Raw genomic sequence first — 16,992 nt, 5'->3', positions numbered from 1 at the left:
GAAAAGGTCAAATTGGATGTCAGGTAGAATTGGGATCCTGATAGTGGGGTGAGGAATCATTTAAGAACTAGAGGAAAGTTATGTTTCATCGTTGATCGTCTCCTCCCCATGACCCTCTTGTAAGGGGGTGTCCAGTTGCCTACAAATGGGCTTTGGGTCTCCACTCTGTACTCACTCTCATTTACAATGATATGATTTTTATCCTTTGATGCCTGATACCTGATCCCTTCAACACCTTATGGTCACACAGGCTGGTATGCTTCTTCCATGTGGGCTTTGTTGCTTCTCAGCTAGATGGCCGCTTGTTTATCTTCAAGCCTTTAAGACCCCAGATGCTATATCTTTTGATAGCGGGGCACCATCAGCTTTCTTCACCATCATTTGCGTATGCACCCATTTGTCTTCAGTGATCATATTAGGAAGATGGGCACCCGCTGATATGATTTTTGGTCTTTGATGCCTGATACCTGGTTCCTTCTACACCTCCTGTTCACACAGGATGGTGTGCTTCTTCCATGTGGGCTCTGTTGCCTCTGAGTTAGATGGCTGCTTGTTTACCTGCAAGCCTTTAAGACCCCAGACACTATATCTTTTGATAACCGGGCACCATCAGCTTTCTTCCTCACATTTGCTTATGCAAACATTTGTCTTCAGTGAGCGTGTGGGGAAGGTGTACATCACGAAATGCCAATTTAATAGAACAAAGTGTTCTTGCATTGAGGAAGTACTTGAGTGGAGGTCCAATGTCCATCTGATGTCTTAATACTAAACCTATAAACGTAAGCGCGTAGATCTATTTCTCCACCAGCCTATATAAATGTATTATATATGTATATGCCTGTATTTAGACCTCTATAAATACCTTTTGCCTTCTAGTTTTTTCCTCTATTTCACAATCATGATCCCAATTCCACCTTACAAATCTGGCTAGACCAGAAGATGTACACTGGTACAGATAGGAACTGGAAACGCAGGGAATCCAGGGCAGATGGTCCCTTCAGGACCAATGGTGAGAGTGGTGATACCTGGAGGGTGGAGGGAGGGTGGGGTAGAAAGGGGTAACTGATTACAAGGATCTACATATTACCTCCTCCCTGGGGGATGTACAACAGAAAAATGAGTGAGGGGAGACATCAGATAGTGTAATATGTGACAAAATAATAATTTATAAATTATCAAGGGTCCATGAGGGGGAAGGGAGGCGCAAAATGAGGAGTTGATATCAAGGGCTCAAGTAGAAAGAAAATATTTTTAGAATGGTGATGACTGAGCAATGTTTTGTTCTGTTGTACCTGGGGTTGCTATGAGCTAGAAAGGGCTCCATGGTACCGAACAAGAACAGGCACAGTAAACAAAATACAAATTCTTCGTCTGGCAGGTAAGGCTGTTGAGGATCTGGCCTTATCTTGCATTTTCAGTGTCTTAAATAACCCGCCTTTCCTTCTCCGTTTAAGCCTCCTAAATGTTCCCTGTGCCGAAAATGAAGCTCCTCCCTTGGTTTTCTTCCCTTGCTGACCCTCCTTTAGGCAGCATCTTAATTGTCCCCTTCTATTCAAAGCCTCCTCATATTCATTCGGTGACTTCTTTGCATGACCCACCAGAGCATGTGTTTGTTCTTTTTTGCCAACATCACACTTTCTTTTGTGTTCCTGATATTGCTCATCACTTGAATAGCTAGGCAGTCAATAGTTCTTGAACTAATGGAAGAATGTTGAACGAGTGTGCATATCTGGCTCATCTCCTGAACAGTTGCTGAATTTTTGGAGGAGGTGGTGTGATATAGTATCAAGAGCCCGAACTTCAATGTTGGAGTCCTGCACTGGAGACTCTGTTTGGCTGTCAATTAATTGTTGGGCCTTGGGGAAGCAATTTCTATTCTTTGTGCATCAGTCTCAAATACTTTGGGAATGCATAAACCTTAGCTGTGGATTATATATGTTGAATATGTATAGTACCTTACTCACTGCCATTGAGTTGAAGTCTATAGTGGCTCTATAGGTCAGGGTAGTAGTGCCTTGTGACTTTCCAAGACTAACACTTTATAGGAGTTGAATGCTCCGTCTTCTGTTGAGTGGGTGGTGACTTTGAACTGCTGACCCTGAAGATGACAGTCCTATGAGTAACTGCTATGTCACAAGAGCTCCATCCATATTTAGTCCCTGGAAATGTTGCCTTACTGATGCAGAACCTTCTCTTTACATATAAGTGGTGGTGTGAACTGACATCATAATATACACCAAAGACCTACTAAGACTTCACTGGAAGCATAATGAGTTAGGAAAGTACTCTACCATCACACCGGCATTCACTCTGTTGACAGCTGTGAATAATGGGAATTATATGCTTGCTCACAAAGATTATGCATTGATAGTTTAACTAATTTTGGGACCTACTAATAGACATAATACTGCTTATCCAAGTGTTTACATTGAAGAATTTCTTGGAAAAGGAAAGAAAAGGAGGGGAAAGTTTCTACACTGATTCTTGCATCTGCAATCCTAAATCTAATTTAGTATTAGTGCTTTTGACAGGAAAAGAAATTTCGGTGCTGTTACTCACCGTTTTGAAGGTTTTATTTGGTTTAACCTCAGAAATAACTGTGCTGAGCGCTCTCAGATGCTGGGTTTCTCTGAGAAATAATGGGCTCTGGAGTTTCTTCTCTTCCTGCAATTAGGTCTGGGGAGCTGTTGGAGCTTCCTGAAGAGTGGCCTTGGCTCCCTGGTGCTGTTAAAACATAAAAACAAGCAAACAAATAAACAAAACACTCCCATCCACGTAGTCATTTCTTTCTTTCTTTTTTCTTAATTTTTGAGACTAGATTAAAACCGAGAACCCCACTGACCGCACAATAGAATTCTATGTGATAGACAGGGGCCTCCAATGGAGCCACAGGCTCCCATTAAACGCACCCTTCTCCTGTGAGCCACAGTCACTGTGTGCAGGTACCAGCCCCGCCCACGTCTCAGACACTCTCTGGGAGTCATTTCTATGTTATTTACAGCAACCTGTCCCTTTTCATGGCATTTGTCTTTTTCTTTCAAAACTTCCCTCTGACTTCTTGTCACAGTCCAGAAGCACATATGCATTATTTTTCTGTTGAGCCTGAGATAAATAGCCAAACAAAAAAAATAGTCAATCATCTAATGAACACTAAGGGTGTGGGACTACATTATGCCAAAGCAATGGCAAAAGAGGGAGCTGTAGTTGTGGCATGGGATAGACTTCATGCCAGGGCTAAGATTTTGAAATGTATTCTGCTGTGGCTTTCCTTCTTGTCTGCTATTATTCGTTTGCTATTGCCCTATGGAAACTCTCTTGACAATAACAAGATGTGTTGCTGCTGTCAGGTGCTTCCAGGTGGGTTCTGATTCCTGAAGACCCTTTGGACCAAAGATCTGAACAGTGGCCGTATTTTCTGGGAACACCTGAAGGAGCTTGTCTTCTGTCCCTACTCAGGGTAGCCTTAGCTCCTGGTCCCGAGAAACAGTTTAAGGGTGTAGCTGCTCCACAGCAATGAGTGTGGGACAGACAGACTCCTCATCCACCCACCAGTCTCCACCAGTCGAGAGAATGTCTCTCGCTGATCCTTTTCTTAAGAAATGGACTTTTGTGTCCTGATGGGAGATGAAGTGGAAAAGGTCTGCATGCAGTGGCTCATTAAAATGGATGACAATGCCCAAGTGATATGACCTGCCCTGCTGGTGGATGCCATCAGCATTGACAAGACTGGAAGGGATTTCTCTGTGATCTCTGACACAAAGGGTTGCTTTGCCATTCAGCGTATGCATCCTGGGGAGGCAAAGTGCATGTTGTGCAAAGTAACACAGATCTTTGTGGACTCAAAAGGAATCCTCCCTCTGGGGACTTATGCTCTTCCCTCTGTCTGCTATCCTCATCCCTTCATCAAGGGAAATGGAATCATTCAGACTGATATGCAGCCTGGAAATAGTACTAATTTCATCAAGTTCGATGCTGCTCACCTGTGTATGGCCGCTGGAAGCGCTAACCCGGGAAGGATTGGTGTGATCACCAATCGAGACACCCTGATTCTTTTGGTGTGGTTCATGTGAAAGATGCCAATGGGAAGGCTTTGCCACCCAATATTTTCACTCCTGGCAAAGGCAACAAACCATGACTTTCTCTTCCACGAGGACAAGGTATCTGTCTGACTATTGTTGGAGAGAGCCAAGAGATTGTCTGCCAACAGGGTGATTATTTCCCAGGGTGACATGGTCTCTGGGGGGTGTGCGTGAAGAGCTCTTTGCATAATGAAAGTTAATAAAATAAATATAGCATGATTAAATATATTTTTAAAAAGAAAGAAAGGAGACAAGGTTTGGTCCTGCACCATCCTTACGATTGTTGTTATGTTTAAGCCCATTGTTGAAACCCTTGTGTCCATCCATCTCGTAGAAGGTCTCCCTCTTTTGTGTTCACCATCGACTGAGCGTGATGTCCTTTCCAGTGGCTGCTCTCTGGATTGATATAGTTCTTTATAATCACTTTCCTCCTATTTAAGAAATGTAATACGACAGTCTTGCAAAATTTATGTTACTTTTATTACTTATGTTTCTCTGCGGATGAAACTGAGGTGGAGAAGTTTTACAAGTTAAATAACAGAACGCACATGCACCTTGTAATGGTTACAGTCCTCTATTTTAAAAACAGGTTATTAGCACATACTCCACATATCATATAATTCAACGATTCAACAATATCAAAATGAGTTATACAATGTTTTCCACAATCAATTTAAGAACATTTTCATCTTTCTGGTAATCATTGTTATTAGCTCCCTCACATTTCCTACAACCTCCCCTGACATGCCCCCAAGAAATCATTAATTCCATTCCTGTCTCTATAGATTCACCCATCTTGAATTTCATATACATAAAAACATAAAAAAACTAACCCCAAAACAAAAAACAAAGCCAGCAACAAAACTCAACAATAACAAAGTAAAACAGAAAAATCTCATTGGAAAAGACAGTCCTTTCACCAGTGGTTCTCAGAAACATCCGAACATTGAAACTCTACTCAGCAATGATGACTATATAACCCAGCTGGAGGGGAACAGATTTGTATGTGAATGGATACATTGGATGGTGTAAGATATGGCAAAATATATATAATATAACATAACATAATATAATATTATAAATAATAGGGTCCCTGGGGGATAGGGTGGGGGAGTAAGGGGACAAAGGGGAGCTGATATCAAAGAGTTGAAGAAGAAAGAAAATGTTTTGAAACGGATGATGGCAGCAATTGTACAATTATGCTTGATCTAATTGAATTATGGATTGTTATAATATCTGTAAGAGCACCCAATAAAATTATTTATTCAAAACAAAAAGAAAAAGAAACTCCACTAGGATAACTGACAACTTTTGGCACTGGATCTAGTCTGGTTTTCGGAGGCTGGAGTAGGGTCTGAGGGTTTCAGGGCATGGGGTCCAGGGCTAGTTGAGGCAGGATGAAGGCCCAAGGAAAAGCCACGTGGGCATTCTCATTGAGGTGTCAATCTGAAGGGCCAGATGAAGAGGCAGACTCAGGGAGAAAGTACTCGCTCAAGACCTGTGCCACCACACCACAGGTTGAGGGTGTAGACCGAAGATAGGGAGTTGAAGCTTGGTGGGAATCCTTCAGGTGCTTTACCTAGGGCATCTGTGGCCTTGGCCATGTACAGGGAGGAATAGGGTCAATTGTCAGATCATGAATTTGAAAACATCGAATTAAGTCAAGAGTGACAGCAACAGCTCTAAGACTGACTGTGATGATGACTGCCCGATTCTCCTTAATATGATGGAACTATTAAATTGTATGCTATGTGAATGATAGGCCAGTAAGAAATGTCAACCAGGAGACGCAATAAATAATGTGATGAAACATTCAAATGCATGTAGGCTGAAGATAGAAACATTCTTACATTTAGGAATTCCCAGACGATCTCTTTCATCCTTCTCTATCCTGCCTCCCTCCCTTTCTCCCTTCCTCTATTTCATTTCTTATAGTACAATTGCACAGTTCTGTGCTGGAGATGATGTTTCACTCTGGGGATGCAAGCAGGTCTGAGAAAAACTTACAAAACTTATCTTTTCTCGGTGAGGATAGCCATGTGTCTATCTGTGATTACTTTCATTTAAAATTCTCAAATTTTTACTTAAAGTAGATGAATTAATGAATTGGATGTGAAAATTATGTTGGATGCTTAGACTGAGTGTCTATGACTTTCCCTGTGTAAGTTAAAAAATATTGCCTGGAGATCTGCGTGTTTAAATATGATGAGGAGTACCTGTTCTTTGAGGTCATTACTTCACTTTTCATATATTTTATATATTTAATATAGTTCACTTATATAAACATAGCAAACACAAGAAATACCTCCTGATTTATTATCTATTAAATCCAAGCTTTCCATAAATCTCTGGTCCTGAAAACGATTTACATTTCAGAATTTTAAAATCCCATTCCTATAGGATTTCAAATAACTGTTTATCAGTCTTCTCCCTGTCTTCACTCTTTGGATAGATATGTACACAAAGCAGGCATCAGAATAGAATGAAGGTGGGTGCAGGCAAGAGTGTAATGCGTAAAATCCAAACCCTCTGTCACGGAAGAAACGACAGTCAGACCTCTAATATGGATGGAGACTGGCTTTCGGTGTCGGCAACCACAATCCTGGGTCATAATGTGCATGCTAAACTTATATTCTTAAGCAATAATTTTTTTCATTTATACAACACATAGCTATATACAGCCCTGTGATGCTACAGAAGAATATTTGTGAGTTAATGGAAAGGACACCTTTCAGTGTGCCTAAAAGAGCAACTTTTTATGCTCCTGTCAATGGCCTTAAAGGACCTGCAGCACTATCTATCTCAATGAGTCAGAATTCATCAATACGCACTTTCCCTAGCCAAAGGTGCCAATATGCAAAGCACTGGATAGAGTGAAGCTTTATCATTGTGAACCTGTCAATTAGAGTCAAGTAGTTTTACTTTTGGAAAATATGACCTAATGTGCTTATATATGTATATGTTATCTCAGTTCAGAAATCTTAAAATGCCCTGTGCATAAAATTGCCAATGCAAAAAATGAGTAAAATGAGGACTTTGATATGGGGGTCTTTTAATTTTCCATGCTAATTGCTTATTTGGGAATGCATTCAAGGAAGCTGCCAGAAGGTTGATTTTCAGCATGTGTACACCTTGATGAGGGACTTGGGTAGTGCTCCTAAAGGAGAGGATGGCAGCCCAGAAAATTCCACCTTAGGTGAGTTGGGACAGAAGCAGTCAGTTTTGCTTACACAAAGACTCTCCTTTGAGATTCCCCATGGACTAGCTAGTTTTGTGTATCTCTTTGTCATTTTATGAAGAAGAAAGAAAACGCTAAGAAACATTCTCCCATTTTACAGACAGGTTCACTGAAGTTGTTTGTATCAAGTGGTAGATTGAGGGCAAAAGTAATAATCTGTCAGACTGAATTTAGTAAGTAAAAGATCAGACAGGGCTACAAAATCTTCCTTAAAAAGAAAAAAAAGCATTTACACATTTACAGTGACAACACAACATGCATAGGGCCCTGCCATGATTCCTAGCTCTTACCGTCCAATGCCTAATTAATCACTACCTCTCGTCTTTGTGAAGACTTTTGTTTCAGCCTGACAGCGGGGTGAGCGGGTGGGGAGAGAAAGAGACGGTGCTGGATAAAGTAGAGGCCGGTGAAAAAGAGGAAGGCCTTCAAGGGGATGGATGGACACCGTGCTACATCATTGTGAGAAGGGTACAGGACCTGGCAGTGTTTGTTATGTTGTACATGGGGTAATATTTGTTGAAACCGAATCAATGTCACCTAACGACAGCAACAACAGTCCTGTCAGTAGTCCTTGGAGAAGAGCTTTCTTGATGAGGCCAGTGCTGTGGACCTACGTCTTCTCCTTTGTAGCAGGACAGCAAGTTTGGAGGGAGACATGCTAGCGATAAAGAGAGAATGACTGAGAGAGAATGAACAATAAGAGCCTAAAACAAGGCTTATGCTTTCTCTTAGTCCTAAACCATCTGGAAGAATTCCTAGTTAATCAAATCTCTGTGTTCACAAAAACAGGTTGCTACATGCAGCACTGCCCTCCTTCAGTCTCTTGGGGACCTGAGGTGTCGAGCTGGTGTTTCCCAAAACCCTTTAAGATGTCAACACAGCAACAATGCTTCTGTTTCTTCCTGAGAATCTCTTAGACCACGCTGTTTTGCTGTCCCCCCAAGTGGTAGGGAAGAGAGGTATCCTGACTTATTCCGATTCCTTCAGAAGAGTTCTGTGCTCAGGGAACCACAAGCTTGGGGAGTGAGAGCAGAGGGGTCTGAAATGGATATGCCTGTCTTCACCTTGGATTTGTGCACAGTGGAATTCTCCTACTGCATTTCTGTTCTCACCGCCTTGACGGATCCTGGGCATTTCAGGTAACAAGCTACCTACTGGCTGAGTGGAAGTCTTTAAATGCCTGCTGTTTTCCATCATTCAAGTCATTTCCCTCTATGTTTCTCCTGCTAGGGAGCAGAGCTGCCATATGTACAGGGCCACCTGGCTGGCCAAACATGGGGCTCCTGTTTGATGTTGGATTTATTGGCTGGTGTAACATGCCTGGCAGCTGGGCTTATCTCAGCCCTGCTTTGGCCATTCTGGGAAGAAGGCACGCCCATTTTGCTCTAATTTACAGAAGACAAACTGGGCTCTAGTCCAGGCTGAAAGGTTGTGGACTTGTGAGTGTGATGAACATTATCTCAGAACAAGGATGAGAGGCCCTGGGGGGGATAAATGGTAATGTGCTCAGTTGCTAACTGAAAAGTTGGAGGTTCAACTACACTCTGAGTCTCAACACAAAGATCTGGCCATCTACTGCCCCAAAGTGCACAACTGTTGACTAGCCTGGGGAGCCCAGCTTTACCCTGAGCCACGCGGGGCCATCATCACTTGGAGTTCACTGGATGGCAACAGGTTTGGGTTTTGGGTTTAACCAGGAGGATGGACTAATGGTAAATACATTGGACATTTCATTTTCAGAAGTAGAGAAGAGCTTGAGTTCTTAGTTTAAATCAAGCTCTTTTTCTATTAGTGTTTGGCCTGGAGCAAATCATCTTATTTATCGATATTTTGTTTCCTTATTTGTACACTGAGCAAGTGTAAAGCCATGTCCCTCACACAGGGTTGTCTGGAGAACTGACTGAGAAATGCTTGGGAAGCTCTTGACCTTGCCTGTCAGATATCAGCAATTAGTCGATTGTAGTTTTGTTACCTTGTGTCAGATGTGAGCAGTTGGTCACTTGTAATTCTTCTTTTATACTCCCCTCAACCCTGTTTATTGTGCTCAAATATTAGATGAGTGAACGAAACTATGTAAGGTTTATTCTTTTTCCCTTTAGATAACTTAGGTGTTTTCTACTGTTCCCTTTAAATAGTTTGCAAAGTCCATGCCAAGTGCCGCGAAGTTCAAAGGTAGGAATGCCGAACATTGTTGATGGCCTTGCCTTGCAGAACACTGTAGACTCATGAGATGTGAAGGCAGCGTTATAATAATTCTCTGTCTCTTAAGTGTCTCATTTGGATGGTTACTTTCTGTTGTTGAATTTAATTTTCACATATTTGTCTCATTTGTTCTTTTCTGTTCCCACTGGCAACAGCCCCCGTTCAAGGTCTAGACGCATACGTGAATCAAAGGGGTACAGAGTGTTGGTCGAAAGGGACCTGTAGGGTCATTAATTTTGTTGCAGGTTCTGTTGCTTGATCTTATATCATGTGTTGGGTGTATTCCATTAGCTCTGGAAAGGTCTTATGCAGAAATAGTAATAGAGCATTATATGAAGAGAAGATGGCTTTTTCTGTGTGATGTACAGAGATGGTCTGACATAAGAAAGTTCATAGACATATTTTTGAAATTGTAGAGAAAGAATGTAACACGATGGGAACAAAAATGATACTATGTTAAGAAAATAGAAATAGAAGAATGTATTTTATATTCTCCCATGTGGGCTTGTTGCTTCTCTGCTAGATGACCACTTGTTTAAGACGTTAAGATCCCAGATGCTATATCTTTCACTATCCAGACACCATCTGCTTTCTTCACCACATTTGCTTATGCACCCATTTTGTCTTCAGTGATTGTGCCAGGAGGGTGAACATCACAGAATGCCAGTTTGTTAGAGCAAACTGTTGTTACATTGAGGGAGGGTATGATCAGAGGGCCGAAGTCCATCCACTACCTCAGTGTATTATTGCCTTATAAATACATGTACATAGGCCAATACTGCTATTGTTATGAATTAATGTATTTACATGTGTACATGCCTATGCTTATACCTCTACCCCTAACTTCACTTCCTAGATCGTTCCTCTGTTCCTTTTACTTTCCTCCTGCCCACTGTCTTAGTCTGGGTAGACTAGAGAAACAAATGCATGGACACTCATGTGTGCATAAGAAAGGGCTTTATATACAAGAGCAGTTGAATATTGAGACACCTCAGCCCAGTCCAGATCAAGTCCATAAGTCCGGTATTAGCCCATATGTCCTATACCAGTCTATAAAGTCCTCTTCAGTCTCACGAAACACATGCAATGATGCCGAATGCAGGAAGATCACAGGCCAGTGGGTGGGAAGTCTTTAGATCCAGTGGCTGTGTAAGCATCTCAGCACTGACAGGAGTCTCCTTGGGACCCCTCCAGCACCAGGGCTCTAGCGTAGCTCCATGTGTTTTTTTTCCACAGCAATTTCTCGCAGGCAGTGAGAGTGTGTCCCACCGTCAGCAAGCTATTTATTTCCTTAGTGCCTCCAAATGAGGTCATCAAGCTGCAACCTGATTGACAGGCTAAACGTCACCCCTGACCTCCTCTAAGACTCACATTGACAACAGATTATGTAACTACCACACCCATCATCACACTTGCCCTTCTTCAGCCTCTTACAACTTCCTGTCTGCTAGATTGCTGTTGCTCCAACACCCCCAGGATCTCTATGCCCTCCTCATTGTTGATTTTAATTCCCTAGTTGTTCCCCTGTCTATGGTGTTTGTGTTAGACAGGGTTCTCTAGAGAGACAAAACCAGATTGATAGTAATTATATAGATACAGATAGATATAGATATAGACATAGATATAACATAAGAAATGAACTGTTAAATTATATACAGATAGGTAGATATTTAATACAAGAAATGAACAGTTAAATTATAAAGCAGTATAAATGGCTCAGTGCAACTCACTCCCGTGAGAGAGTTATGAGACAGCTGGCCCCTCTCCCCAACCTGTAGGTCTAGTGTTGTTCTTTGTTGCACATACTTCTAGGGAGGGTTGGTTTAGCTCTGTTTGGGGCATGAAAAAATTGGGCTGCAGGGCTGGCCCCAATCACGAAGTGTGTTTCGACGATATCAGAAACAGCTTCTGTCTTTTATAAGGTCCAGAAAAGGAACTCTCCCCTTTTAGGAAGTTGAACAAGATTTCATGTCTACAAAAATAACTTAGGGATTCATAATTTTACTTTGATTTTTTGTGTGTATGTGTGCAAAGTACAGGATTTGCTTGTGAATTGTACAAGTTACTGTGCTTAATAACAATATAACTGACCCAGACATTGTTCAACCATGGAAAAAAACCAGTAATAATGCTGAAATGGAATGGGAAGAAAAAGTCAGGACATGCCGTCATCTTTTTCACTTGTGTACTAAAGGTGAGGGGTTGAGAAATTTTCCTGTCCATTTTATGTTTTTGGAAACAGGACAAACACAGGCGGTCTTCATTTCTTCACTCAAACATGGCCGGGTGAAACACCAAATTAACAGAGCACACCAACAGCTGTCAACAAGCTAATCCTTTTATTGGTTAGAACAATAGGATGTGTGTAATACATTGGACTCTTGTGACCTCTAGATAAGACAATTGCTCAGTGATAGAAAGATGGAGTCAGTCCAAGTGGAAGGACATTTACATGACGGAAAATGTATAGGTGTCGAAGAGAAGATATGAATTTACTAGAAAATTAGAAATGTTACTGAGGAAATGGTTGGCCCGAGCCAGTTAAATGACTCACCATTACATAATTACTTCAAATCCAGCAAGTGGCCTTGTAGCCAACGAACTCAAGGGCTGCAGTCTAGAACACTTCCTAATTCAACTTGCTTGGATTATTAGTTCAGGACCCCGTACAAGGGAGAAAGTAAGGTCATAATTTGGGGATCCTGATTCTACAAAAGAAATTCCATAAAATTTCAAGAAATTCTATATAAATTCCATAAAAGAAATTAGTTGACAACATAAAATCAGATAACTGGAGATAATACTTTTGGAAAAGTATATAATTTAAGCAGATGAGCATAAATACAGGCAAGTCTTTTATAAATAGCCTTGAAACAGATTTAATCTTAAATACTTTTTTCAAATGCAGCTGAGTTCAAAATTTAAATCACCTGAGGGAAAAATCACCACTGCATCATATGATAAATTGGATATTTTAGTAGGTCTTATATAGACAATCCAAGAATTTGTTGTACGTGTGATTTCTTGAGTGCAGTAAGGGAGCAGAGATGGGAGATCAATGTTTTCCATTCTTGATCCCTATATTGCCCTTCCAAATATGGTGGCCCTAGATTAGTGGAAGGACCTCACAGTTACATAAAAGATTGGATAGAGATGGAAGGCACACGCATAGGCTCAGTCTATATTTATAAATAGAGTTCATTTTATAAATAAGTAAAAGGTAGTTGTGGTTGTTAAGTGCCATTGAGCTGGTTCTGACGCATCGCGACCTTACACACAACAGAATGAAACTCTGCCTGGTCCTGCACCATCCTCACAATTGTTCTCATGCTTGAACCCATTGTTGCAGCCACTAAGTCCATCCATTTCCTGGAAGACCTTCTTATGTTTTGCTGCCCCTTTACTTTTCCAAGCATGATGTTTTTCTCCAGGAACTGGTCTCTCCTGACGAGAAGTCTAAAGTTTATGAGACAAAGTCTTGTGCCCTTGCCTCGCAGGAGCATTCTGACTATACTTCCTCTAAGACAGACTTGTTTGTCCTTTTGGCAGTCTATGGTACTTTCAATTTAGTGGCTCTGGGGGACTCCAAAGAGGTTCAATCTTTGGAAGTGAGATTTAACATGGTGGAGGCAGAGTCAACGAAATAACCAAGTTCTGCTGATTCTGCGATGAAGACAAGATTATCTTGTCACCCACCTGCAGAGGATCAGAATTTCTGTTCTGTGTGCCATAGCCCTCGTGGCATAGTGGGTTATGGGTTGGGCTTCTAACTGCAAGGTGAGCAGTTCAAAACCGTCAGCCTCTCTGCTGGAGAAAGATGAGGCTTCCTGCTCTGGCAAAGACTTACAGTCACAGAAACCACAGGGCCAATTCTACTCTGTTCTACAAGGTTGCTATGAGCCAGAATAAACTTTGAATTGATTCAATGGCAGTGAGTTTGCTTTGGCTCTTGAGTCCCTACCTAGGCTTGCAAACGAAAAGTATAAGTATGATATATTTCTTGATTTCTTGAAACAAATCTATAATGTAGATATTTGTGCCCCCCTCCCACCAATTTTACAAATGAGGAAATGGAGACTGTGAACTCACACTAGTAAAGGGTTAAACTAAAATTTGAACCTGGGTCGCTTGACCCCCAAAGAGGGCCAGGTTTCCTTGGGGGGTAGTAGGTTCCTCCTGGGAGCCCCTGGGTGGTGCAAATGGTTAGCACGCTCATTGCTTACTGAAAGGTCAAGTCGACCAAAAGGCATCTCAGAAGAGAGACTTGCCGCTTTGCTTTTCAGAAATCAGCTGTTGAAAACCCCTGGAGCAGATTTTGGTTTTGACAGCAGGCGCCATAACTTGGAATCAACTAAAGGCTAACAGTTTGGATTATTATTTTTACTGTTGGATTGCTCGCCCTTATTGAAACCATGCACATTATCTCTGGGTAACAATTTGGCCTGGCCTCAAGATCTGAAGATACACTTGTAGTGTCATTAGCAGGTTTGAAACTATGTGAACAAGTGAGGTGTGGTAGTTACATAATCTGGTGTCAGTTTGGGACTTGAGAGGATTAAGAGTGAAGGGTGCAGTCTAGTTGGTCAATCAGATCATAGCCAATGAGGCCTCTGTGTGGACATGGCCTTCTCCTGAGAATTCTGGGAATTTCTGGAGGCAGGGGAGACATTTCTCTCTCTCTCTCTGCTCATTCCCTGTGAGACATCCCTGAGGAGAAGCCACATGGACCTACCTTGATGCATCCCTGGGAACTGGAGAAGCCATGTGGAGACCCCTGCCAGCACTGAGATGCTTACAACGCCACTGGGTCCAAATACTTTCTACCCACTGGTCTGTGACCATCCTGCATTCGGCGTCATTGCATGTGTTTCGTGAGGGTAAAGAGGACTTTATAGATTGGTATCAGACGGATGGGCTAATTTTGGACTTATGAGTTTGGACTGGACTGGGTTGGGAAGCTTTCTTGTTGTACAATTACCCTTTATATAAAACTCTCTCTTATATGCATATTCATGATTATGAATTCGTTTCTCTGGTCTACCCAGACTAACACATGAGGTGTTCCAAAGGGAAAGAAAGAACTAAATTCTCACTCTGTATTTTATGAGGAGGAAATAAAAAGTTAGCAAGGCAAAAAAAGAAATCATTCTTGAGAGACTCAGGTTATATCATAATGACAGATTTGAGGTGAACCCCTGAATTTTGGCCTTTCCTATGAGTGTGTTTCCCACTACCTTCGACCACAGCCTTCGACTTTACAGAAACCAGAACACTTCCTTCACTCATCTAGAAAACCCTCCTGCTGAGCCCAACTCACTATGTGGTTAACAAGGAAAATTCCTTTAAAATGGCTTTTTTTTTTCTGACTTAGTGTTGCTGGCATCAAGTATAGTTATTTATATGTTTTCCATTTGCTACTTGATTTATTTTAGAGACTGACACTTTTACAAGCTTGAATCTCACAACACAGACACATTTTTTTTACTCTGCAGAATGCAGTCGAAGCTACTTACTTGAGGCCATGCCGAGCAGAACCTAGTTAAAAGTTCCTCTCTGTGTGGCGATGCATCACTCTTGTTACATCTCTTCTTCAGGAACAGTGCAAACTGCCTCCTAATTTTGGCATCTGCTACCTGCCTCTCTGCCTGCTTCCTGTTGCTTCCTGATGTCACTCTGTCAGGTAGACACTTGAGGATTTCTTTTGTTCCCCAGGAGTGCAGCAAATGCAAAATTATTGTATAGTTGCTTTTTTCGAAGCTTTTGTCGGTACAGTTAGCACGGCAAGTGATTGATTAGTAGGAAATTAGGCACAGAAATAAAAAATGTCATTTATGATCAGTTGGCTAGGCTTCCATTTATTCCCACCATTCATCTGTCCGATTGGTGTACTCTGGTGGCTTGCAGTGCTTTCTGATGCTGGACGCTGTACCATTAGCATGTCAAATGCCAGCTGCCTCGCCCATGGTGGATAAGTGTCAGTAGTGCTTCCAGACTAAGACAGGTGAGAAGGCCTGCTGGTCTACTTACAACCATCTACCTGTCTCTGGATCACAATAGAATGCTGTCTGATACAGTGCTATGGAGGACTGGCAAATGAGCTCCCCAGGTTGGGAGACACAAGGCTGTCATAAAGGACTTCAGCAATGCAATGCCAATGAGGATGGTGCAGGAGCAGGCAAGCCTTTGCTCTATTGTGTCTAGGGTTAACATGAATCAGAGCTGCTGTGATAGCAACCATAGTTAGCTTGTTTATTGATTCTATTATTTGGAAGAGAGATATTCCTTGTTTGCCTACCATGCAGCAGAAGCTTTAGAATGTGTAGTGAATCATTGCATGGTCATCTGCTTGATAGAATTCAGAGTAGCTCACCTTGCCTCCAGGGTTTCTATCTTGACCGCTTCTTTCTTTGTTTTCATATCTTCCTTCAAGAGAGGAACACGTGGTTCCACACCAAGGACCCTATACGAGGACAACCTACTGCTTACTTTTCTGCTGTCCACTCCAGCACCACAATGTGTTGTTCGAAGCCATTGATTTAGTTTTGACTCACAGTGGCCCAGCAGAATGAGACACTGCCTGGTCCCATGTCATCCTCACAATCATTCCTATGCTAGAACCCCTTGTTTCACCACTGGGTCAAACCATCTGGTTCCTCGACAAGGGTTAAGATGGATTCCCTAGAGAAGCAAAAGCAGTGGCATGTATACATACACGCATGTGATTTCATACCAAGAAAGTGGTTCACAATGTGAAGTCCTATCTGGTTCAAATATGTGGGGTTGATGTTAATTAAGCTGGGGCCTTTTGCTGATTTGCATAGCTGCCAGGACCAGTAAATCTGGAAGCAAGAAGACCACAGGTTGGTGGAGACAGGTGGTAGGTGAAATATTGCTTTGGCAGCTTTACCAGAGACCAAATAATGAATGCCTAAACAAAATAGTAAAATTCTTTCTTTCTTATGGAGAGGCCAGAGCGGGCAGCTGTTCCCGAGGTCTAGGGCAGCTCCAACAGTGCATTCTAAACACTCATATGCTGGTACCATGCTGTGCCTTCGTCGTTCGGGGTGTTTAAACGCATCCCCAACACAGACTCACCCCACTCATCCTAGAGGACACCGAAGAAAATCCGTTTCATTGTAAGGGTCGAATCCGAAAGTTGCCCAAATCACTCTTGCTTGAATTTTTTGGCCAGAATTCCTTTCAAAGCCATTCCATCTGCAAAGGAATTCTGGAGTATGTTGCTTCTAACTATACATTCACATACCTAGTTAAAAATCCCAAAAGAGATTTCATTAATGAAAAGATGGGGGAAGTAGACATCGGGGGAAATGAGCTATCAATGTACATTGATTCTTCTCCTGAAGGAGGATCATGCACTTCATCAATAGACTTATAGATGGCTACACTTGATGGTGTCAATTGGCTTTTGATACATTACTTCATCACTTCTGTTCCTTTCGGAAATATTTTCTA

The sequence above is a fragment of the Tenrec ecaudatus genome, chromosome 1 (genome assembly GCF_050624435.1).
Source record: "Tenrec ecaudatus isolate mTenEca1 chromosome 1, mTenEca1.hap1, whole genome shotgun sequence".
NCBI classification, from domain to species: domain Eukaryota; kingdom Metazoa; phylum Chordata; class Mammalia; order Afrosoricida; family Tenrecidae; genus Tenrec; species Tenrec ecaudatus.
This window is presented reverse-complemented; position numbering follows the sequence as displayed.